General features: G+C 45.0%; 1 long non-coding RNA gene across 1 annotated transcript; it reads right to left on the reverse strand.

The window, feature by feature from the left end:
• Positions 1–473: 473 nt before the first annotated feature.
• LOC142818401 (uncharacterized) lies at positions 474–25,732 on the reverse strand. Its single transcript, XR_012895889.1, has 4 exons — positions 25,669–25,732; positions 25,195–25,246; positions 713–876; positions 474–626 (listed from the first exon to the last, which is right to left on the reverse strand). It is a non-coding gene; the product is annotated as an uncharacterized LOC142818401 (long non-coding RNA).
• Positions 25,733–25,891: the final 159 nt, after the last annotated feature.

The following is a 25,891-nucleotide window of genomic DNA, read 5'->3' on the forward strand; positions in this document are numbered from 1 at the left end:
TCAGCTAATCCTTTACTCTGAATGGCCTTTTTAGAAATGCTGTCTCTGCTGCAAGCTTTGAAATGATGCAGCACTAGTGCTGGTCCTGTTTAAGTAGCTTTCAAGGTACAGATAGATGCATGAGCAGTGAATTCCAAAGTGAGTTTATGCCATAACATAGCCAGATATCAAAAAGCTTAGCTGGAGTGATATGCTTGCCAGTGATGGACAAACTTAATACCAAGCTAAACCCTCTGGAGTACAGAGGTCATTCTGCATGTTCTGGATCTGCAAGAATGATGTGTGCCTTTGGAATATGCTATGATGTCTGGACCACAATTCTTTGCAGAACATTTCAAAAGCCTCTAAAGCTTTGTGTTGCCCTGCTGTTTGACACGTGTTTTTCTGCCACACACCTGCTGGGTGGAGTGTACTATATCACCTATAGCACTGAGACCACTTACAGAGAGAATAATGAGTCTACTCTACCACCTTCGCTGAGCACCAGCTGCCGTTTATCTTATCGTAGAGGCTTATTCACTAAGTTCCAGAGGTCCTGGGTTTGGTTCTGCCCACAGATGACAGGGGTCTGCTGGTGTTACACTGGAAGCCAGGTTGTAAGAACTGCAGAGCAGTCACAACTGTAGCTGAAATCAATGGGAAACACAAATCTTCAGTATCTCTGAAAATCAGACTCAAAGTGTTAGTACTCTATAAGGCTTGGGCTTCATACTTGTTCTCCTGGATGGTGGGTGTGCAGCAGAGATGCTCTTAGGGACAGGATTGCACACCTTTATCCCCATGCCACTCAACAGTGAACCCTATAGCCATTTTTGAAGCCTTTTTCCATTCCATTTTTCTCAGCTTGAAGGATGGTGACTGTCACAAAGAGAAGAACTGTTAGAAAAGAAAATTGAAAATATTTTAGGCCTTTATCAATAACCTCACGATGAGAAAAAAGTATAGCTGACACAACTATAGTGTGATGGGGCACCTACCATCCACAAGAATAGCTAACCTCAGCAGGGAGCAATAGTCTACATAGCATCCCACAGAGACTATGTGCACCACAGTCAGACAGTATCCCAGCCTAGCAGTCTCAGAATAAGTCTGAGATCCCAGGGCAAAGCAGGGTCAACCACTTTCTGGAGCTCTGGGGAGGGCGGGGTAGAAGGGGTTGGGTTCCTGGTGTGTGGGTGGAAGCTAGAGCCACATGTACAGAGCAATTGCTGACAGAGCAGTTGCTGGCAAGGACTGGAGGATATGAGGCGGATCTGGCTGACCTCTAGGGAAATATATTGAGAAGTTTGAGGGGACTCAGCATGTGGCTGCCAAATACAGGGTCCCTGGGTCAGGGTCCAGAGCAGGGAGTGGGCCCAGGTCTCCCCCTGCTGCATTTGCTACTGGTGTGGGGCAGGACTACAATGCTAAACCTCAGAAAGCAGGAGCACAGATGGTAACCCGGTGAGAGGGATATGTCATGAAGAGGATGCCTTTGTCCCTGGAGTGTTTCAGGTCCAAAAGTAGACATGTCAGCAGACAAGGAGCCATTAGGTGAGGACATATTGATGGCCAGAGATAATCCGGGATAATCACCAGCCTGATGAGCAGAGTCCCATCACAAGACACATGCAAAAATCTATTAAGAGAACATTTTTAATATATTTTAGGAACTCCTTCAAGTGCTGGTTCTTCCTGTGTATGGGCCACGTGGCCACACAGTTTCCACCTTTTGCCTATTGAGACAGATTGGTGAACTGAGGTTCATTCCTTGACATCTGGGTTTCTTGCATCTCTCCTCATACAGTTACAAATATTTTCATTATTGTATTTCCTTCTTCCCAGAAAGATGTGCTCCCTTTCTGTGAGATGTGACCTTCAGCCTCTCATGTCTAATCATGCCGCAAAATAATAATTATCCAAGCTCTGAACTTTATCTGTCATTAACTTTCCATGTTTGTTCTTCACTGTCCCATTGGGCTTCCATCTGGGCTGTGGATCTTGGCAGCATTAATCTAGTCTATCAATAACTTTCCTGTTTTCCTTAATCACTCCAGTGGATCTTAGCCTACTGGTTTGTCATCCTCATACAATTAAATTATTATCATTGTTATCTTTAGGGCTATTGACAATATCTTGTGCTAGCAATTTTTTCATAACATGATAACATGTTACAGTTAATGATGAATAGACTTAAAAAAATCAGGTCAAGTTCCCAAGAATGCTGGGGCTTCTCTGAACTTCACTCAAAACTTAGCTGAACCTCTTTGGCTAGCTTGATTGTCTTGCAAAATTTCTGATACTGCCTCCTAACCCATTAGGCTGGAGATTGTAATCAATCTGAATTTTCGCAGTAAATTGGGTGAAGATTTGACTCCCTTTATATTAAATCTAGATTTTTGTTTCTCTAAAATTAATAGTTATATGACTGACCCTGATTACTGGTGTTGTAATGTGCTGTTGTAGACCAAGGGCCCAGTCTATTACTGTTTACTTATGTGAGTAATTCCACAGAAGCAAATGGAACTACTTGCATGAGGAAAAACTACTTGGACATTTCCAAAGTACATAAACCTAATATATGATAAGACATTCTTAGTCCAGAATAAGAGCATCTACACATGGGGGCTACGTCTACACTGGCCCCTTTTCCGGAAGGGGCATGTAACTTTCACCAGTCGTCGTAGGGAAATCCGCGGGGGATTTAAATATTCCCCGCGGCATTTAAATAAAAATGTCCGCCGCTTTTTTCCGGCTTTTAAAAAAGCCGGAAAAGAGCGTCTACACTGGCCCCGATCCTCCGGAAAAAGCGCCCTTTTCCGGAGGATCGGGGCCAGTGTAGACGCTCTTTTCCGGCTTTTTTAAAAGCCGGAAAAAAGCGGCGGACATTTTTATTTAAATGCCGCGGGGGATATTTAAATCCCCCGCGGATTTCCCTACGACGACTGGTGAAAGTTACATGCCCCTTCCGGAAAAGGGGCCAGTGTAGACGTAGCCGGGCTGTGTCTACACTGTCACTCTTTTCCAGAAATGCTTAAAACGGAACAGTTTTCCATTATAAGTATTTCTAGAAAAAGCGTGTCTACATTGGCAGGATGCTTTTCTGGAAAAGCACTTTTTCCGGAAAAGCGTCCGTGCCAATGTAGACGCGCTTTTCCGCAAAAAAGCCACAATCATCATTTTCGCAATCGGGGCTTTTTTGCAGAAAAGAAATCTGTGCTGTCTACACTGGCCCTTTTCTGGAACAGTTTTCCGGAAAAGGACTTTTGCCCGAATGGGAGCAGCATAGTTTTTCTGGAAAGGCACTGATGATTTCACAGTAGATCGTCAGTGCTTTTCCGGAAAAGCAAGCGGCCAGTGTAGACAGCTGGTAAGTTATTCTGGAAAAGCAGCTGATTTTCCGGAATAAGTGGCCAGTGTAGACACAGCCATGGGGTTTATTAGGAATAGTTAATCCTTTTAAAATTCACACCTTATCTTTATTGCAAATTGTGGTTCACACAAAGACAAATCCTTACCATCGATTATGAGAATGGACTCTGGGTACTCTTGGACAGCTGTGGTGGCATATGCACTCCCTGTCACTAGGGTGAGCACCTTCCTGGGTGCAGACGCTGCCTCCTTGGCCAAAAGTGGGTTGGCCATCACTATAATCCGGAACACTTCACCAGTCTCTGGGTAACCCCACATCCATAATAGACTCAGCTCGCTAGACAATATGGCCCAATGGCCAGAATCAATATTTATGTTTCAGTTCAGAGCTGTATGGCTTACTAGCCAGAGTTAGTAAATAGTAGCCCTCAGTTCAGGGTAGTATAGCTTACTAGCCACAGACAGCACAAAGGTATCCCTCAGTTCAAGGTGGTATGTCTTATTGGTCAGAGTCAATACATAGCTTTCAGTCCAGGGTGATATGGCCTACTGGATAAAGTCCATAAATAGCCCTGAGTCCAGGGCATTATGGCCTACTGTCTGGAGATAGTAAACAGGAGTCCTTAGTTCAGGTCAGTATGGCCTACTAGCCAGCGTCAATATGATTGGGGATCATGCCCTGATAGGGGGACCCAGGCCCACCCTTCTCCATCGAGTCCCAACCCAAGGCCCTGTGAGTAGCAGCATGGTCTGCCACGTCCTCAGTAGGGAATTCAGCCGAAACACACTGAGGATGGGAGCTGCTGCTCCTGCACTCTCCCTGAATAACTTCCTACTGCTTTGTTTGGATCAATGTCCCACATGGTAGCTGGGTCTTCCGGCTCTCTGGCAGCTGTTCTCCCTGGGTTTCCAGGGGGTTTGCATTATTGATATCTCCCAGGCCTCCGGTTCTCATCGCTGGGGTGGCTGGCAGCAGCAGTTCAGGAGCTCTGGCTGCAGGTCCTTCTCCTTTGCTGGTCAGCCCAGACTGAGTGGCTCTGCTGCCTTTTATACTGTTCCAGTACTTAGAGCATGCCCAGTTTGGGTGACGGGGTGAGACATCCTCTTCCCACAGAGTCTTAGGCCTCTCCTGCCCCCTTTCAGTGCGGGCTATGCACTCCCCATCCATCTTCAATGGAGTTCATGCCAAGTCATGAGATTGGTTTGGATTATTGTGATTTGAAATGATTTTGCTATTGTGTGGATGTGGATTTTTTTCTTGTTAGTGAATTATGACTAGAAGTCGTCATTCTAAAATAAGGCAGTTGAACCACATTGATTATAAAAGTACAATAGAGGATGATTGCAATTAACTGATGTGTAAAGGGACAAGGTGTGTTGCTATCATCTACATGACAATAATAGACATGAATGAGGTCAGAGGGAGAGAAACCAGTAATTACGATGTATCACCACAGAAACAGCAAATCATTGGGGAAAAAATGCAGGCATGAGCTAGATGCCAATAAGTCTTACAAAAACTAGACAAGATACATGTTAGAGGGATAAATGAAGGAGATTCTTAGACACAGCAGATACGTGAAAGGTTTTCAGTAGAAGAATGGCTAAGACAATGTGGAAGACCTTTTTTCATCAGTGAATTAGACAGTAAGTATTGGCTGAAGCAGATCTTATAAGCTGAAAAAAATTCTCTGTTCTTTCTCACTCTTCAGAGAGGGGGCAACTATATTAATTCTGTCATAGTTTTAAGTTCAAGGCAATTTATTAATGTTTGTTAATACCCACATATATGGTCTTGTGAAGGACGCTTATTTGTGTTTTGATCATGCCTCCTTTTGATCTGTTTTTCTAAAGGGTTAAATGATGTTGACTAAAGTTAAAGTCTTAACAATTTCAGTGGGGGCTGAAAGACTAATGAGGCTGGCAATTTCACTTGTTGATTTTGTTAGCAGTCCCTTTGTATAGTTTTTGCACACACAACGCCATGCTGCTAGGCAAAGGCTGAGAACTGTGCAGTTAAAACCTTAGTCAAAGAACTAATAAAAAAATATGACAATTGCCTTTATTTTTAGTGCAAGACCAGCTAGGAGATATGGAAATGAGCACAGACTATGTGAGAGAAGCCTACTGACAAACTTGGAAGGGAGATGGCAGCAGGAAGTAGAGTACAACAGAGTAGAGTGAACCACACCTCTCTGTCCTAGGACACTTGAATTCCCCTTTCAATTGTTGGTAAGGCATCATGAAGACCTTGATTTGGGGATAAAGATGACTGAGTCCTGAGAGAAGAGTGTGGGAACCCCAAGGGGCTAGAATTGGCTGAAAACCTTTTTTAAGGACACTGGAGTATTAGTTAGACAGTCTATTCACCAGAAGTGATGGAACTAAAGCATGATCTGTCCAGAAAGCTGAGTCATGAGATATGGCAGACCACATACAATAGCTGTCAGCAGAGGGCTCTATGTGGTTTTCCAGCAATAAGTCCCTCCTACACCCCGCCTCACCTTACTCTTTGTGTAGAAATGTAGTGCATTGTATAACCTTGGTTGGAATTATTTAACTCTATGGAGCATTTTGAGGATACTGTCTATATAAAAGAGGCTGTACAAAATGGGTTGCTTTGGATGCCAGTATTAATTTTTCCCTTCTTTAAAGATAAGGAACGTTTTACCCCAAAATATTCTTTCTGTCTCTGCAAAATGTTTCCTTTGGGATTGTCCATTTTTGTGAAAGTGGTGAATAGTCAAAACCTTGGCAATTTTTCTTTCCACGTAGCCACATTTCACAGGACCTGTGCTTTACAGGTCATACCTTTCAAGCAGCTCTATTATCCAGGTGGATTACTGAATTCTTACGCTCCTACAGCAACAGTATTTGGTGTTTAAAAACTTATGCATTGTAGGCTATAGTCTTAATTTCCCTCTTTTTTTTTTTCCTGTCTGCAACAAAGGCTATGTTCCCCTTTCCTTTTTACTTTTTTTAAAAACAGTGAATTCTCAGTACTAAAAATACTAAAACTGTGTGTGAAGGTCAAAGCAGGGCACTAATTTGCTATCAGGATAATGAGGGCTAGGCAAGTATATTATTGGTAGTGCTTTGGTGGCACAAAGTCAATAGCAAGACAATATTTATAGAAATTCAGAAATTATTTTAAGAGTACAGTTCTACTTCAAAGAGATTATTCAGAGCAACACTGAAAATGTAATCAGTGATCATAACTCAATGACTTTTTTTTCTATTATTACAGGCATGAGTTGTGATATTTTATTGATGAAGAATAATTTTGTTGAAAACAATGAGAGAGCTATGCAGAATATTTGGGGGCTCTGGAAAACCTACCTAGCAACAACAGATTTAGACTGCAAGCTCAGGTTTAGATCTGAGTCTTTGAAAGATTAGAGGCAGGCCACAAAGCTTTGAAACAGAGTTTAGCCCTTTAGCATTTTTTCCCCTATGAAGAACAGGTATGTACTATGTGGTGCATTGAGAACAGCATTGGAGTTGCAAGTTATGCATATAAGATCAGGGCTGAGTCCTGCTCGCAGGCTAGAGGAGCCTCTTTAGCAAAGAAGCATGTGAGCAGAGCAATGGTGGAAGAAAAGAGCCTAAAGCAATGTGGAATGAGCTGTACTTCATTGCATTAGGGAGCAGCCTGATTTCTCTGAGTCTGTGTATTTTGTTATATTGCAATCATGGTCAGAAGACAAGATACTGGGCTAAATGGAACTTTGGTCTGACCTAGTATAACTTTTCAGCAGGAGTGTATTTATCTTTCATTTAATTTCTGTGTTTGCCAGGAACACAGCACTACACAAGATGACCTCTATAATAGTTCTCTTTTGGGTAGAGACTTTTTGTTTTGCTTGCACAATGTCTAGAACAATGGAGTCCTGGTCCCTTATTAGGGCTCCTAGATGCAACCCTAGTAGAAACTATACATATGTAGTTGAGTTAGCATATTCCCTATACTATTCACCTCTAGGTTGTCACAGCAATAGACTACTACTACAATCCATCATGCCTCTGTCACTGCAAGCCTGGAAATGTTTCATTGTGTTGTTAATAAGGCTATTCCTTAATACCCACTGGAAGCTGAAGTTGGTGCAGCAGGTGACAGCCTACTTTCTAAATGTAACCCTTCCATTGGTTAGGCCCAGCAGCAACCAGGGCCGGGTTCAATATCTAGGGGTCCATCTCACACAGAACCAGCTTGAGCCTCCACCCAGTAGCCTGGGAAATTCACAAACCCCTGGGCACCTCTGAGAGGCAATGCTTCCCCACTCACAAGTACAGCATCTGAGTGTAGAAAAGAAACTTTTAATGAAAGAGAGAGAGAAGTCACATGGCATTATCTTAGGAAAATACCACAAATAGAGTTTGTAGCCCTCTCCCCCACGAATAACTGTCCCAGATCAAAAGTTTTGGTAACTGGGTTTGGTTCTTTAAAGGATTTGAAACCTCAGACAGAGGAATACTTCTTTTTAGGGTTAAGCAAAGATTTTTATTTTTATTTTTACTTTATAATTAATTTTTCATTTAAATCAATTCACTATCTTTGATTCTTTTAAGACAGTGTAATATACAAATAAAAGGTAGAAAAACAGTACAGTTAAAAAACAAGAAATAATAACTCCTCCTTCAGATATATCCTCCAGATTTTCCTTTAAACAATTTGTGGAGTTATCAAAAATATAATACTCACGTTAAGAAAGATAGAAACATTGCTTAGATTCAGGAGATATTCTTTTCTTTATGTTTCTCCTTTTTTGGATTTTTCATTTCAACTTACGACCAGCGTTGTTCCCCATTCGGAGCTTATGTGTAGCAGCGAGATTCAGGGCCGGGGAGGGAGCCCTGGTTGATCAGACCTAGCTTTTAGGATTTGCAACCCGTCCACTCTTGGTCTTTCCATCCAACCTTATATACCCTGTTTCAGTATTTCAGTATTCCTCCACTCGCCTGACAATTGCTGACATTAGATTTTTGTTGTCTCATTCTGCCCTTTCAAAACTTTCGTCTGCTCCATTTGGGGTAATCAGCACTTTGTTGCATATTGCTGTCTGTGTTACTTACTTCCCTAAAAGTGGGGTTACAGTTGATTGTCCAGTAAAATTTTGTTTTTATTTTACATCTCCTGTATCTCACAATGCTGCCTTTCCTTTACACTTACAATTAAACTGGTGCTCATTTGACATATTCTGGGTAAGCCTCAACACCTTCCTTTCACAAAACGGACTGAGCAATGTCTTTTGCCAGTCAGGCTCACCAGTCCAACAAGGGAAGGATTCTGTCATTTACCCAAACTTTCTCCATACTGCATGCCTAACGCCACACTTGCAGCTCTGTCCAGTCAGTATAGACCTTGACACGTCATCCTGATGACTCTACTCCTTGAGCCTCAGACTATGCCTCCTTTATGCTACTCCTACTGGCCACCTGCTGGTCATTCCCACCAGCCACTCCGCTGGCTGCCTGCCACCACTCATACCGGCCGCCCACTGGTTGTTCCCACCAGCCGCTCCTCTGGTCTCTTGCTGCTGCTCCTACCAGCTGCCCACCAGTTGTTCCCACCAGACACTCCACCAGCCACCTCTCCTACTGGCCACCCACCCACTGGTCGTTCCCGCCAGCTGTACCACCGGCCACCTGCGGGTCATTCCCGCCAGCTGCTCCACTGGCTGCAGTGGGTCTGGCTCCTGGCCAAACCAGTGATTTCAGCTCTTAGTGATTTCAACTCTTTAGCTGCCACCTAGGCTGGCAAAAGATTCCAGCTTCCACTGGACTAGCAAAAAGACTCCTCATGAAGTCTGCTTTAAGTCTGTCCTTAAAACCAGGGGGGAAAGGGCAGATTGAGCCAGTCTTACAGCTTACACCTGGCAGGCATGAAGCAGGCTGACTCAAGCCCTCAAGTCCTTTCCCCTCCAACTCAGTTCACTTAACTCTGGCAGGGGGGAGGCTTGTTCCTCTGAGACCTCTTACAATGATGGTGTCTTTCCTGCAAGCACTGGTGTCATATTTTACAGTTCCCACATTTAGGGGTAGCATGGTTTGTGACCCCCACAACAGCCCCAAATTATTTACAATTCTCCACATTCCATTCCAACATTGATCCTCCATCAGCCCTGGCTGACTTGGATTTACAGACCCACTCTTCCCATTCCTTCCCCCTCCTGGCATGATCGGTATTTACATATCAACAGTTAACAGTTAATTATCTTGCAGAACTAAACAATTGGAGTGAGCACACCCACCCCCAGGGCAGATCTCTCCTTTTAGGTGGCTGATGGCAAGCAGTAATTCAGCCACTGCTTACATAAGCAAAATAGATGATCAATTGTGTAAGCCACCAGTGCTCTGTAATATGGTCTAGCTACGTACTGGTTTCCATTTATAACCTAAGTTTTTTTATTTTCACTTATGAAGCCCTGAATTGCATGGATTTTCTGGCCTGAAACTGCCAAAGTTATGATCAACAGAGATATTTGAGTTGGAGTCCCTTTCGTTTAAAAGAAGGGGTGGATCAGAGGATAACTGTTTACAGAGAATAGAGTTCTAATGGGGAAGGCTCATTGAATTGTGTTGGGGTGGAGGTTTGCTGATGCTTTTCTTTGAATTGGATTGTTTTATGTAATGTCAGAGGTGCCCAGCATAGCAATGGATGCCTTTATATCTATCTGTGTATTTTAGAGTCCATCCCTCAGTCTGTCCATCTGTTTATTCATTTGTTCAAGAACTCCTCCTAAACCATAAGAGTTAGAACCACTAAATTTGGTAGGAAGTTTCTTCTTCTCCTAATTTAAATCTACATCAGAGTTTGGTTGTGCCTGGAAAATGGGAAGTGCTGGGAATGGACCTGTTTTTGATAACATGGAAAGGGAGGGAGGTAGAGAGTGGAGTGATGCAAAAAGGAGGAGTGTAGAGAAGAGAGATGCAATGCTGAGAGTGGCCATTGGGGGCAGCTACAGCACAAAGAGAGTTGCCAGCAGGACGGGGGCTCCGCCATGTTGACTGCCTCCAGATCAGATAAGGAGCCTTCCTACCCCAAATCTAGAGCCTGCCAAACCCACCTTCGCGGGAGAGCCTACGGGACGTGTGGGAGGCACCCACTGGAGGAGGGGACAGCCCCCAGAGCCTCAGTTCCCCTGACAACCTGCAGGCCATGGAGGCCAGGGACAGTCCCCACAGTCCAACAATCCTTAGGAGGAGCCTCTGGCCAGGAAGCACTACCATGATCCCCCTGATGCCATGTCAGGGGTGCCATTTCAGATTTTGGTGGGAGGGTGACCTGTAAATGCTGCATTGGGAGGGAGAGAATGACAGCATAGGAGGCAGACTGAAGACAGTGGCTTCAGCCATGTTACTGAGCATGCTCAGGACAAACCAAGCACCAAATGGGGAGAGGGGGAACCCACCCAATCTGCCCTCCCCTCACACACATAATCTCTATCCAGGGGCTACCAAGGCACTAGATAACTGCTTTTTTTCCACAGATAACTTAGCAGTTAGCTGGCAGGAGCACTGTATCTAATTCCTATATAAAAGAAAAAAATACTTACATATCAGACCCACTCAGCTCTAACATAACATAGTCTGATATCTTGTGGCAAGTCACTTAAGGGACACTAGTTAGCCTTAAAATTTGAATGTATATTCTTACTTGTTTAATACCTGGGAAGACAGAGGCCTTGTCAGGACTCCTGGACTCTCTCTCAGCTCTGGAAAGAGAGTGGGGTCTAGTGGGTTACAGCAAGAGGGCAGATATATTTCAGCTCTATATGGAAACATCTATACTGCAGAGAAAGACCGAAGATGCCGCTGCTGATCTTCTAGTTAAATTAGCCATCTAGTTAAGACTGCTAATTCGAAATGGGAGGGATGGTCTAGTCAATGCTGGTAACCCCGCTTTCACAAGGAGTAAAAGAAGTGAAAGGAAAAGTGTTCTTTCTTCCACTTCCTGCTGTGTAGACAAAAGCCGAATTAAGCTACTTCAGCTTCAACTACACAATTAACGTAACTGAAGTTGTGTATCTTAATTTGACTTTTTCCGGTAGTATATAGAATGACCGTACTGGGTCAGATCAAAGGTGCCTTCTAGCCCAGTATCCTGTCTTTAACAGTGGCCAGTGCAAGGTGCTTCAGAAGGGAAAACAGGCAGCAATCATTATGATCCATCCCACCACCCATTCCTTGCTTCCGGAAAACAGAAGCTAGGGACATCATCCCTGCCATTCTGGCTACTAGCCATTGATGGACCTATTCTTCTTGAACTTATTTTGTTCTTATTGGAATTTAAAAATACCTTATATTTATATTTAAATTAAAATATATATGAGCAAATAACAATTTTACACATCAAATTATTGTATTATAGTCCAACAAGCCCTTAAAAATATTTAAAAATATACCTAAAACATAATCTATAATAATAAATAATTACAACTTTCCAATAGGAGTACATTTTCTTTGATGGTCCTGAAAGCTTTCAGTTTTTGTTTGTGAGGCCCTTTGTAGGCTTTGAGTTTGACAAGCTTGCTGTAGTATGTCTGGAGCCCTGAGCAGAGGACAGAATGGAGATGCATTGCCCAGGGTGAGTTCCATAAGGTATTGTGCCTTTTTAGGCAGCATCCCTCACAAAATGTTCCTTGGTACGTAGGCCCTTCAGTCATTTTTAAGACCACAGAGTGGCCTCTTTTCTATGCACCAGTTGGCTGGCTCAGCATGAGTACCACCTAACTCCATGGAAGTGACTTCCCTCCTATCATGGCTGTAGCCCTGGAATTTTGTAAGTAATAAGTTAGTTAGTTAGTTATAATGAATATATGTTATAGCAAAAGGTTTGGATTAAACTTAAACACAAGATGTAGGTCTTAGATAGGCCAGGCAACTTTGTTAACTTAGCTCCAGCTCGGTTTGATGTTAGCATGTTCTGATGTTAAATCAAAGGGGTGGAATATTGTAATACATAGTGATATTAATATTAGGCAAAGCCTTGTAATAGATAGAAAGAAGTTTAATGTTAAAAGACTTTGTAACTTTGTTAAAGTGTCTTTGTTCCATGCTGCAATTCTGTAAATGTATCATAGAATCATAGAGTTGGAAGGGACCTCAGGAGTCATCAAGTCCAGCCCCCTGCCCAAGGCAGGACCAACCCCAACTAAATCAACCCAGCCAGCTGAGACTTAAAAACCTCTAGGGATGGAGATTTGTCTCGGCTTGACAAAGCCCAGGCTGGATTGACTTAGTTGGGATTGGTCCTGCCTTGGGCAGGGGGCTGGACTTGATAACTTCCTAAGGTCTCTCCCAGCCCTAGGATTCTATGATTCTATGATTCCACCATCTCCCTAGGTAACCCATTCCAGTACTTCACTACCCTCCTAGGCTACGTCTAAACTGCAAGCCTCTTTCGAAAGAGGCTTTTTTGAAAGATACTTTCAAAAAAGCCTCTTTCGAAAAAGAACATCTAGACTGCAACCAGTACTTTCAAAAAAGCAAGCCACTTTTTTGAAAGAGAGCACCCAGGCAGTCTGGATGCTCTCTTTCGAAAAAGCAAAGTTTGCACAGCACCTTTTTTCGAAAGAGCACTTTTGAAAAAAGGCGTTATTCGTCGTAATACGAGGCTTTCTGCTGTCAACAACACCGCCACGTTCTTTCAATTTACTGTTGACAGAACGCAGTGGCAGCCCAGACTCAGGTAAAGATTTTTCGAAAAAAGGCCACTTTTTTCGAAAAATCCCTGTAGTCTAGACACACCCCTAGTGAAATAGTTTTTCTAATATCCAACCTAGACCTCTCCCACAGTAACTTGAGACCATTGCTCCTTCTTTCTGCCATCCATCACTACTGTGAACAGCCTTTCTCCAGCCTCTTTGGAACCTCCTTTCAGGAAGTTGAAGGCTGCTATCAAATCCCCCCTCAATCTTCTCTTCTGCAGACTAAACAAACCCAAATCCCTCAGCCTCTCCTCATAGGTCAAGTGCTCCAGCCCCCTAATCATTTTGGTTGCCCTTTGCTGGACCCTCTCCAATGCGTCCACATCCTTTCGATAGTGGGGAGCCCAGAACTGGACACAATACTCCAGATGTGGCCTCACCAGAGCCGAATAAAGGGGAATAATCACTTCTCTAGATCTGCTCATATTGTTTGTGTGAATGAGAGAGAGAATGTTTTAAAAGAAGGCAACTGCATGCTCAAATGTTCAGAGAAGGGGCCAGAGACTCAGAAGCACCAAATAATTATCAACTAAGTGCAGACTACCAGAGCAGACTACCAGAGCAGATTGATGAACCCTGAAGTTAGTGCCAAGCACCCCTTGATAAGGTACTGATAACAAGTTTTGCCAGAAGACAACACCCAGGAGGGGAGGTCAGCATACTGATATCAGCTGGCTGCAAGAACAACTTCCAGATAAACATATATCACAGAAAAACTGATTTTGATGCTGAATGACTGATTGAGGCCTGACAAGGCAAAATGCCTAGACTTGCATGGAAGGAAACTCCTACAGCGAACGAGGTGTCTTGTATGGTTCTTCGGTTTCCTGTCCTGCTAAGACTATGGAGCATCATTCCGGACTGACAAGAACCTGGCTCCTTCCTCGCACCCAACTTATCTGGCCAACAGGTCGGGCCGAGCAACAGACTGATAGCTATCCCATCAGCAGGGGGTGTGTGTGTGTGTGTGTGTGTGTGTGTGTAAATGAATATGCTACTTTGTTATATTATCAATAAATGTGGTGTGTTGCCTTCTCCTTCTGAAAAAGATCCCATGTGCTTCTTTTAAGCATAACATGACTGCTTAAGGTGAATGCTTAAGTCTTATTGTAGTAATAGCTCACTCTTTTATATCAAGCTTTTCATTTGTATTATTCAAAGCACTTCCTAAGGGAGGTCAGTAGCATTATCCCCATTTCAGCCTGAGAAACAAAGGCACAGAGTTGAGGTAACAGGTTGAAGGTCACCCAGTAGATCAGTGTGACAGCTAGGAACTGGAACTCAGGTGACCAGAATCTCAATTTGGGCCCCTAGCCACTGGCAGCCCTGTCTCTTAGGTATAGTTTTTTGCATTCTGGCAATGCATTAGGTGCGTTTACTTCTCAGCAGATGTAGAGCTGATATCATCAACTGCATAAATGTTTTCTTTTCAGATTAGGGATGTTAGATAGCGGGTTTTTGAATAGTTGTGTAACCACATGAAAACTTTGGAGTTACACAACTATTCTATAGTCCTCGGGGGTGGGGTCAGCACTCCTGGCCCCACTCTTGGGGGACCCCCTGTGTAGCCAGACAGAAACCCCCCTTGCAACATCCATTTTTGCTTGCCTGGAGCATACAGGGCACACAGAGCAGAAGGCCTAGGCAATGTGACCGTGAATGGCTGTAAACAGAGATATGCCAATTGCTGACCAAGAGGCTGCCAAGGAGTGTCCTTGACTTAACCCAATATTGATACGAACACACAGCCATCCGTGGGGGGAGGAATCTCTCGCCCAGTGAAAAAATGTCTAGTACTCACAATTTAGTTCTCTCTCTTGCAAGTGTAAATTAACTTGAAACTTGCTTGTAAGAACTGGTGCCACAAAACAGACCAGTAGAATTTGGCCTCTTAGATAAGAAAGAGGATATGGACCCCCGGGGGTATAAAGATGGGTCCAGCAGGGCATTTTCTCTGAGTGTCAATCTACCATCTATCTGCTGGTCGGGTTTGGTGTTTGATCTCCCGAGGTTCCAGAGGGGACGCCCACCTCGTATTCATCTTTCCTAGGAATTGAGAGACCGGTCCTGGCCTGGCACGCTGGAGTTGAGAGGCACAGAAAGGGGTAAAAATTGTACCTGGATGTGGTCCTTTGCTTAAGTATATATATACATAGTGTTAGAGCTCTTTAAAGATTAAGCTGTCACTTGGTACCATTATTTCTATTTTCTATCTTTACCTTTTTCCTGTAATCATTTTTAAGACCTATATATGTATATTTGCTAGCATTTAAGAAATAGAGCAATAGCCATTGTAACCATATGCTTTTATAAGTCTTTTGACAAACCTGTAACTGTTTAGGCTTTGGCCTGACTCCTTCAGTTGCTGTAATAGAACCAAGCACAATTTAAAAGAACTTCAGCCGGTCATAAAGGGACAGACATAGGGAGAGCTTGGGCATTTGGATTTGTGTCACTCCCAGGTTACAAGATCCGTTGGGGCACCTTTTCAGCCTTCCCCAGGCTGCCCGCTGCGAAGGAACCCTGTGTTCTAGCAGCTAAAATCTAAGGTGTAATAAGCTCTTCCTATATAACGGGGCGTCTGTTGGCCTGCTGGCCACCCTCTGCAACGGGACCCCAGTCCTAGCAGTAAAGACACGGACGTTAAATCTTTTCTCGGAAACATACACACACACACACTGCCCTGACCGTTGGCTGATACCCTGTGATCCCAATGCAGGGTGGCAGAAGGAGCCAGTTCAAAAGGAGAGCCAATTTTAAAACCAGCTCCCCTCATTGACCAGCTGCTTGCTGCCCTGCACTGCTGTCTCTGATAGAGAGGTAGCAGTGTGGCGTGGTAGCAGCCCCTGTCCATGGGAATGCTTGCTCCCCACAGACAGAGGCTGGTCCATGGGATGAAGAGCAGCATCTGTCTATGGTGAGCTTGGACCTTCTGTGGACAGAGGCAGCTACGATGAAGCAGCTTCTGCCTGCAGTGGTCCCAGGCCTGCCGTGGAGAGTAGGGTTGTTAAATACTGGTTAATTGAATAGCTGAGTAACCTCAAGAATTCTTATCAGTTAGTCGACTACTCTATAGTCCCTGGGGGTGGGGCCGGCAGCCAGTGAGCTCCAACCTTACTCCCGAGAAGCCCTCTGCCACTCTGCACTACTGCCTCTGTCTTGGGGTGCCAGGTGAGAGCTGGTCTATGAAAGGAACCAGTTTAAAAACCAGCTCCTCTCATGGACCAGCTGTCAGTCTCCTTGTGTTGCTGCCTCTGATAAAGAGGCAGCAGCATGGTGTGGCAGCAGCCTCTGTCTCGGGGGGGGAGGAGGAGTTTGAGCTGCAAGACAGAGCTGAGCTGGGCTGCCCATCCACCCAGCTCTTAATACACTTTAAATGCAAAGCTTCAGTAGAGGTAGGTCCCGGACCTGGCACAAGCCAGGACTGAGCCAGGCTGCTGGCCAGCCTGCTAAAAATGTACTGGTTGGGGGAGAGGAGCATTAACCTATAGTCTTTTGCTTATCAGTTAATCGACTAAACTATTAAATCCCTAGTGGAAAGAGGCTGCTGCAAGGTAGCCTCCTCTCCCCCTCCCTCACTGCTGCCTCTCATAGATGCATCAGCATGGGATGGGGGTGAGGAGGCAGGCAGCACTGCAGAACTGGTGCTGGGGGCACCAGATTTTAAGTTGGCTCCCTTCAGCACTGGCTCCTGCTCCTCCCCCTTGCTGCCTCTGATACAGAGGGAGCAGCAGTGCAAGGAGGGGATGGTGAAAGAATGTGTGTAATCAACAAGATTAACTGATAATGCTAGGCTTATTGTCTAGTTGTCTACTCATTGACATCCTTATTTCAGACCGCTTACCAAATGGTCACACTGTACTGGCATGACTGTATTTCTAGTAAACTGTCTCCATGCTGGGACAGCTATTTACAGTGGAAACCCTCTTCTTTATCAAACCTTTTTTCTCAATACAGCTTTTTACATTAGATTATCTGTCACTGTACCACACATACACTCTAATATGGGTCAGGCAGAATAGTGAATTCTCCTGTGCCATAGCTCATTTTATTCCCATTGTGTGATATTACTTCTGAATTACAGTACATGGGACAGCTCTTGCATGACATCACCTGAAAATGTGATTGATGGGTTACTCCACACCCACAAAACTCAGCTTATCAGTTGTTGTCAGCACTGTTCCTATTTACTATTTATCTTATGCTCTGACCTTGAGGGCTTTTCACAACTGTTGAATTTGCATTTGAACAAAGCCTGTTTTTCTATATTTAGTCAGGCACAGGAGGAAATGGAGGGACAAGAGAGTATCAAAACACAGGGTTTTTTTAACTGATTCCTCAAAATGTAGGCACAGCAACAGCCATTCTGTCTCTAGATTCTCAGGTGGACTCAGTGGGAATTGCATACATGGAATGAGCATAACTGAGTTTAATCTGTCTCCATTTAGAGAGCTCTAATGCACCTAAACCTTAGTGTTTATGGCAATGACCTTGAAAACACATGCACTTGCCTAGCTTTAAGTCAGTGGGCCTATTCATATGCTTAAGGTAAGCAGGTGTGTTCGGGTTTGAAAATCATAGCCTTCATGAAGATTTTTGCTTTTTCTGGATATGTGTTCAGAATCGTAACCTTTTAATGTGGGGTTATTTTTCTCAATGAATAAATTTGGACTACACACAATAGTTTTGAATTCTAAAATTACTGGATTTGTGGCATTTCTACTGAGTTTTTATCTGTGTTCTTTTAAAAAGTTAGTTCATATACTATACTTAAGCCAGATACTACAGACTGAAATAAGCCTTTGTTCCAATGTCCACTGAAATTATGGACTTAACCAGGTGCATAATATATTTAGAATTAGCTACGCTTCCCTCCTCCCCAGTTTGTCTTTTCACCAGAGATATGTCATTTTCTCGTACCTAGATTATATCCCTGGAATTATATTTATCTACAAGAGAGCTAAATGCTGCTCATCTTTCTTCTGTGTGAAGACCCATTGAAGCAATTGTGCAATACTCAACCCTGTCATAATCCCATTGAAGTCTACCAAGTAATAGCAGTGATACATTTAGCCCAACAGCAGTACCTGAAAGCATGAGCTGATACTTAAGTCTCGGTCCTCTAAGAGATTGACTTTAAATCATGTCCTCTCTCCCAGAAAAAACAAGCTGCACTTTGTGCAGGATAACATGCCTCCAAACCAGGAACATCTTGAGCAATTTGGGCTTGCCTGTTTTTGTTCTTGTGCATCTTTCATCTGACTAGAAAGTTCTATCTCCAATTAGAGCTGGTGAAATTTTAGGGACAACATTTTGTTGGAAAACTTAGATTGGTTTCATAAAGCTATTCATTTTTGCCAAACTGTATCAAACATTGAGAGAAAAAAACCCATTTCATTTCCACATCTTTTAAATGAAAATCTATTTTGTTAATTTGAAAAGATTTTGCTTTGAATTTTTCTTCAATTTCATTTAAAAGTTATATTACAAAAATGTTTGATATCAATATGAAATATTTTATTGGGGTGGAATGAAATGTATGGTATGAGTCCCAAAAAATATTTATTTCACATTTCAGAACATCCAGAGAAGTGAAAAAAAATCAGTGATTTCAACAGCTCCATCTCCAATGATTGTCTTTTTCTCAGGAAAACACTATTATCTGACTTCCTCAGGCTGTTTTGAGTAAGAAAGCTCCCATTGCTATGCTAGTGACTTCCCTGGGATTTCTTTGGATTTACACTTATGTAACTAAGAGCAGAATTTATATGACTAAATAACACAGAAACATGAAGAAAGGCAGTAGTAATTGCATCATATTCTCATTAGTTTCTATGTACAGTTACAATATATTTTATAGCATTAAACTACCTCACAGCTACAGAAAACATTCTGGAAATTATATACCTATTAGAAGATTTGCTCAGGTCCTTAACTCAATTTTTATATTTTGGAAAATAAAATGAAAATGTACATGTTTAATTTGAACCATTGCTCTGGGAAGGGGATGGGGATGAGGGGTTCAATATGTAAGTTGTACCAGGGAAAGAGGATTAACTCAGCCCTCTTTCACCTCAGCAGAGGCCTCTCCATACCTCCTGCACCTACAAGAGGCAAAGACGGGGGAGGGTACATGTCCCTTGGCTGGGACAGGTCCAGGCTTGTCTGTCCCCTGTGCTCTCTAGCCAGAGTAAGGAATGAAGAAAGCCGTGCACTTTCCCCTTGCTCCCTAATGAAGGGGAACAGCCAGCAATGTTTCTGTATGAATTAGGAGAGGAAGGAGCTTCAGCTCCCCCCCCCCCCACCTCCCTAAAAGGCATCTAGAGGGTGGGAGGCTCAGGGCTGTGGCAGTCCCGAGTGTACAGTGCAGGCCCCCAGCCAGCCCCTTTTACCTGCCTGGTGATTCTGTCTCTTTTCTGTTTGGTTTGATGAGAAACAATCCCATTCCAGGCGCACTCCTTTGTTCTGGTACAACTAAACTCTGACCTTTCTTTAAGTAAATGGCAAGTGGAAGCTGTGTACCAAATTTGGTGGTCCTAGCTATTATTGTTTAAGAGGAGTTCTTGAACGAACATAAGAGCAGCAATACTGGATCAGACCAAAAGTCCATTTAACTCAGTATCCTGTTTGCTGACAGTGGCTAATACCAGATGCCCAAAAGGAGTGCACACAACAGGTAATCATTACGTGATTCGTCTCCTGTCATCCATTTTCAGACAAATAGAGGCTAGGGACACTGTTCCTACCCATCTGGCTAATAGCCATTAATGTACCTAACCTCCATGAATCTATCTAGCTCTTTTTTGAACCCTGTTAAAGTGCTAGTCTTCACAGAATCATATGGCACGGAGTTCCACTAGTTGACTATGTGCTGCTTGAAGAAAAATGTTCTTTTGTTTGTTTTAAACTTGTTACCTATTAATTTCATTCTTATATTATGGGAACAAATAAATTACTTTTCGTTATTCACTTTTTCCACACTGGTCATGATTTTATAGACCTCTGTCATATCCCCACCAGTCTCCTCTTTTCTAAAGTGAAAAGTCCAAGTCTTTTAAATCTGTCTTCATATGGGACCTATTCTAAACCCCTAATCATTTTTGTTGCCTTTCTATGAACATTTTCTAATGTCAATATATCTTTTTTCAGATGAGGCAACATCTGTACACGGTATTCAAGATTTGTGTGTACCATGGTTTTGTATAGAGGCAATAAGATATTCTCTGTCTTATTCTCTATCCCTTTTTAATGATTCCTAACATTTAGTTTGCTTTTTTGACTGTCGCTGCACATGGAGGCTATGTCTAAATTAAGAGTTTTTGCACAAGTAAATTGAACGATCAGAGGGGTTTTTGCGCAATTGGTATTCCTCTATCTATGAGGAAGAACTCCTTTTTGCGAAAGAGTTCTTTCACAAAAAAGTGTGTGTGGACGGGGAACAGGGTTTTTTGTGCAAGAAATGGCCTCCAGGAAAAAAAGAACAGGTGCCCTGGTGGCCACTCCACCCATGGTAATCAGAACTCTATAGTTCCTGTCTTCTGGCCCCTCTTAAAGCTGCAGACACCCTGGATTGGACAAGCCTTATGGCAGGAAGCTGTGCAGAGAGCAGTACCCTCAATGCGTGGCGCTCTGTTCTACTGCCATTGCCACCCATGGCAGAGCCACAAGCCCCCCAAAACCTCCCTGGCCCTTCCAGGGAGCAGCATCAGAGATCCCAGGACCGCCCCCACTGGGGGACCAAAAGGTGCACCCAGACCTGGACAGGACCGGAGACTGAGACCCTCCCTGAATTGTGGGGCAAGGAGGATTCCTTGCAGGAGCCCCGGACCAAAGGTAGAACTCTTGGATGGCCGCATCTCTGGCGGAGCAAGGACACCCTGCTTGGACCATGGAGCAGGTCTGGAGCAAGATGAAGGAGCTTCGTCTGGGATATGTGAGGGCCACCGAGTGCAGTGTGCACTCTAGCACAGGACCTCACACCTGCCCCTACTACACCAAGCTCCACCACATCCTGGGTGGTAGGAAAACATCTTCCCTACCCATACTGGTGGACTCCGAGAGCCCCAACATATTTCAGCCGGAGGTCATCCGAGAGGATGATGCCAGCCAGGACATCTCCCAGGCCTCCTCCGATGCCTGGGCGGGATCTTTAGGTGAGTTGTCACACACACACACAGGATGAGGCAGGCAGGCGTGCAGGTAGCAGGGTGTTGCTCAGGCTGCTTGGGCTGCATATCGTAATGCAGTCTGTGCACGTGCAACCACGTGCAGTGGAAGGGTGCCGCATGCGGGTGCAAACACGCTTGGGCACCTGCAACCAAGCTCAGAGGAGGCCACACACATCCTGCCCCCGCCAAGGAGGGGTGCACCCTGCTCAAAGCAGGCTAACCACAAGATTGCTGGAACCACCCCTCATGGACCAAAGAGTGCTGCACACAGCACACAGGCATGCCTGCATGTGCAAGGCAGCAGCCACTCATACAGACAGCCCAGTGAGCCACAGGTGTGTGTACAGACCCCAGGGAGGCCCAGGCTGCCCCTGGCTCCTCTGGTGCTCATGAGGGGATCCCACTGTGGCAGGACACTTCCCTTGCCTGCCTGTCTGTGGGATGGGGGTGGGGCTGGGGTGAGGGGGAGGGCAGCACAGTCCTCTGGGAACAGAGGGGCCCCTGTGAGACAGGGCATGCTGTGCAGGCCACACATGGCCTTGCACCTGAAACATCCCCCTTCTGTGGGCCACGGCCTGTTGGTTGATGTTCACAGAGGAGGGCACGGTCTCAGGGACAGTGTCAGCAGGGATGACTGACTGCCTCTCCCTCTGGTGTGTTCTCCACAGCCGGACCAGCTGGGACTGAGGGCCGAGCCACACCATCGCAACCACCCACCAGAGCCTGAGGGACCCACAGCCAAGCCAGGGTGCAGGAGGATTCCAGCATGTCAGCAGGCCCTGGAGCACAGGATCAATGCAGATCTTGACTGGTGGAAGCGTGCCTGGGACCAATTGATGTCACATTGTGACATCATGTGTGGCATTATGTCCTGCATGATGCTGCTGCTCCGGCCTTCCACCTTTCTGGCCCCCCTGCTATGTCCTTTGCCCATCTGCCAGCTCACCCTGCTATGCCTCTGCTCTCTCTTTTAGCAATGCCCATACCCCCTCCAAAAGTGATGCCTATGGCCCCTCCTCCTTCCCCCTCTACCAATCCTGGCCTCCAAAGCAACACAGCCCCAACGAGGTCCCCACACCTGAGGGGGCACCTTGAGCCTCCCCACTTCTCTCCCCAGTCAGGGCCAGCTCTAGGTTTTTTGCTGCCCTAAGCAAAAAATCCCCCCCCCCCCCCCCCCGCTTTTTTGTTGGCTTTTACACGTTTGCACTTTGGTTTTTGTTGTTGTTTTTGTCCCAGCATTTTAGCCCTATAAATAACAAATATAATTTTAATTTTTTTTCCATAAAGGCAAAAGCGCTTCACGTAAACTCCCCCTCCCCTTTCACTCACTGATGGGTCACAACAGCCTTTTCCCTGCCCTGCCCAGCCCCTCTCTCTGGACAAGCACCCCTCACTCCCGACCCACAGGGGGAGCCGGGTACAGGGAAAGTGCAGAGCCAGAGGGGGAGCAGAGTTCACCATGGGGAATGGGAGGCGCAGAGCCAGAGAGGTATGGGGACCAGGGACAGCAGGGGGACTGGGGTGCTGGGGTGCACAGAGCCAAAGGGGTGTGGGGAACAGTGTGGGGGGTACAGAGGTGGCGTGGGGAATGGGAGGCACAGAGCCAAAGGAACACAGGGATTGGGGGAGCAGAGTGCGGGGTGCAGGGGAGGCACGGGGAATGGAACGCGGGGAACCTGCCCCCCCCTCCCAGTCCTGATTCCCCCTCCCAGTTCAGACTTCCCTCCTCCCCCTGGCCACACAAAACAGAGAATGAGAGAGGGGGTGACTGAACCTATGGGAGTGCTCACCCCCTCCCCTCCTCTGTCCCCCCCAAATCCTCCAGGAGCCACCTCCCATGAGCTCACTCTCCCCTTCTCCTCCCCACCCCACAGCAGGACTGTGTGAGGGAGGAACAACACAAGCACCTCGGGGACAGGACTTTCCCCTCCCCACTCCATCCCCTACAGTCCCCTGCCCCCCCTCCTGAGGGTCCCCCTTATTCAACACTCCCTCTTCCCCCCGTGCAGGGACTGCAGCCTGCGATCTCCTTTCCTCCATAAGGAGGGCCCCAACAGTGGACTTCCCCACCCCAAACTGGTTGCCTACTGATTGGTAGCTGTGCGGGGTGACAAGCTTCTACAGGGTGATTGCGACCTGCTTCTGCAGGGGGATGGCAGGCTGCAGGCGAGTGTCGCTTCTCCAGAGGATGGGATCAAGCCAGGCACAGAGCTTGAGGAAGATGGTCTTGCACATTCTAAAGTTCTGTACCCACTGCTGGTCATCCCACTGCTGCAGGACCAGCTGGTCCTACCAGTCCGAGCTGGTTTCAGCCTCCAAAAATGCCTCTTGACAGTGGGGTGCAGCAGCCAGAGAAGAGCAGCCACAGAGTGGGTCTCCAGGAAGAGCTCAGATCCTCCATGAAGAGGAAGGCAGCTGGCAACAAATGCTGCAAGAACTGCAGCATGGCTGTGTGGGGCCATTGCCTGCCCAGAGGTAGTTCCGGCTCCATGGCACACACAGGAAAAAGCTGTGGCATCCCCAGAAAGAACAGGGCAACCACAGGAGGCACTGTAAGAGCTTTGCTGTCCCTCGAAGGGGTAGCAAGCATGCTGCAGCAGTAAAGAGACAGCTGTCCAGGGGGGTCCCTTTAAGCATGTATCTCTGCAAGGCTCTGGCACCAGCCCTCAAAAGGAACTGGTGACTTAAAGCCCTGCCTGAATTGGTTCTGAGTTGCCTTTCATGTGAGAAAGCATCCAATCAGTCTGGATGCTGTCTTTTGCAAAAGCAGACCACTTTTTCGATGCGCTTTTGTGTGTGGAATAGTAATAGAGATGTAGCCATGTTAGTCTGGTATAGCTGAAACAAAAGACAGTAAATATTTATTCTGCTGACACCATCATTGGACCTAACCAATTCAGTTATAAGATCAAGAATACATATTCCTGCTCATCCAGAAATATAATTTATGCCATCATGTGCCGACAGTGTCCGTCTTTTATGTACATTGGACAAACGTCTCAGATACTTCGCTAAAGAATCAATGCCCACAAAACTGATATCAGACAGTTTCACAAAGAAAAAACAGTTTCTTGCCATTTCAACCAGAAAGGACATCGTCTCAACAACTTGATTACCTGCATCCTGCTTCAAAGACATTTTAACACAAGACTTCAAAGAGGAACCTCGGAACTGTCATTCACACTTAAATTTGACACTTTACAACTGGGCCTTAACAAAAATGCTAATTATCTTACCCATTACAAAGATAGCTTCCCCAATTATCACCTCTAATATCATTAGCTCACAGACATTAACCTCCCCCCATCATGCCCCCTCTGTTCTGAAATTTGATTTGTCCTTTTTATATGTGTTTACTTTTTTTATTGTATCCCTTTGTATATATGGTCATGCCAATTTTCTTCCACAATTTGATCTGAGGAAGTGGGTCTGGCCCATGAAAGCTCATCACATAATAAACCATGTTGTTAGTCTCTAAAGTGATGGATAGTCTTGTCTTTTGTGCGTAGACATGCTTTTGCGCAAGAAGTTTCTGCGGAAGATCTCTTCTGACAAAGGCTTTTTGCACAAAAATCCTGCAGTCAAGATGTAGCTTGAGTGGATGTTTTCAAAGAACTATCCACAATGATTCCATGATCTCTCTCTTGAGTAGTTGTGGCTAAATTAGTCCCCATCATATTGAATGTATAGTTGGGATTATTTTTCTAATGTGCATTACTTCGCATTTATCAACAGACGAAGCACAAACTTTTAAAAATATGCAATAGATTACATGCAAAAAACTACAGTAAGAGAATGTTCTAGTTGCCAAGACTATCACTGAAAAGTTCAGAAATGCAAGAAATTAAGGTTGCCTATGCAGCAGTTCCCGTCTCCACCACTTGGGTTCTTGACTCAGTCCCCACCCAGTCTCCTTGTCCCAATCTATGACCTCTGCAGCTGTGGTCCCTCCTAAATCCAGTTACCTCTATATTCCAGTCAGGCAGTTTGCTCCTCCTTCTTGATGTTGCTTGAGTTCTAAAGAGAGAGCAATGAGAGCTCAGGAAAGATTCTCTGCTTTCAGTTTCAGTCCTCTGCACAGAACTGTCCTGACCCATACACAGCTGTGGAGGGCACCCGAAGTTTTGGTGCACCTCTGGTTCTTAATGTCCACCCACCCACTTCTTCCTATCTTTATTCTGTGGCTCTTTTTCCTCTGGAGAGGAGGTAGTTAACACTGAAAAAGCCTGCCAGAACTATTAGTGGAACATCAACCTGTGAAAGAGCCATTCAAGTGGTAATGAAACCATTTAACAGACATTTGCCAACCCCTGTCAATTTCTGAATTTACTGTGTTAATCTACAGAACCTTAGTTTAAAATTTGTTTTTAATATATTTCATTGGTGTGTTGCTGAATATTATAAAATCACATCTCTAAAGAATCATCACTGTGCCCTACCCTCAATTATCATTGGGCATAGGGGCACTAGTTTAATAGTACTGCCTAGGGCCCAATAAATCCTAAGGAGGGCACTGCCTCTCCATCACAAAGGCACTGCCTCTCCATCACAAAGGACTGAAAGTGAACAATCCACTAAGATCAACATACTTCACTGACTACAGTGAAAGACTCTGCCTCATACTATCCAAGAAATTAAGAAACCACCTGATAAGTATTTTAT

This window comes from Pelodiscus sinensis, chromosome 15, assembly GCF_049634645.1.
Source record: "Pelodiscus sinensis isolate JC-2024 chromosome 15, ASM4963464v1, whole genome shotgun sequence".
Taxonomy (NCBI): domain Eukaryota; kingdom Metazoa; phylum Chordata; order Testudines; family Trionychidae; genus Pelodiscus; species Pelodiscus sinensis.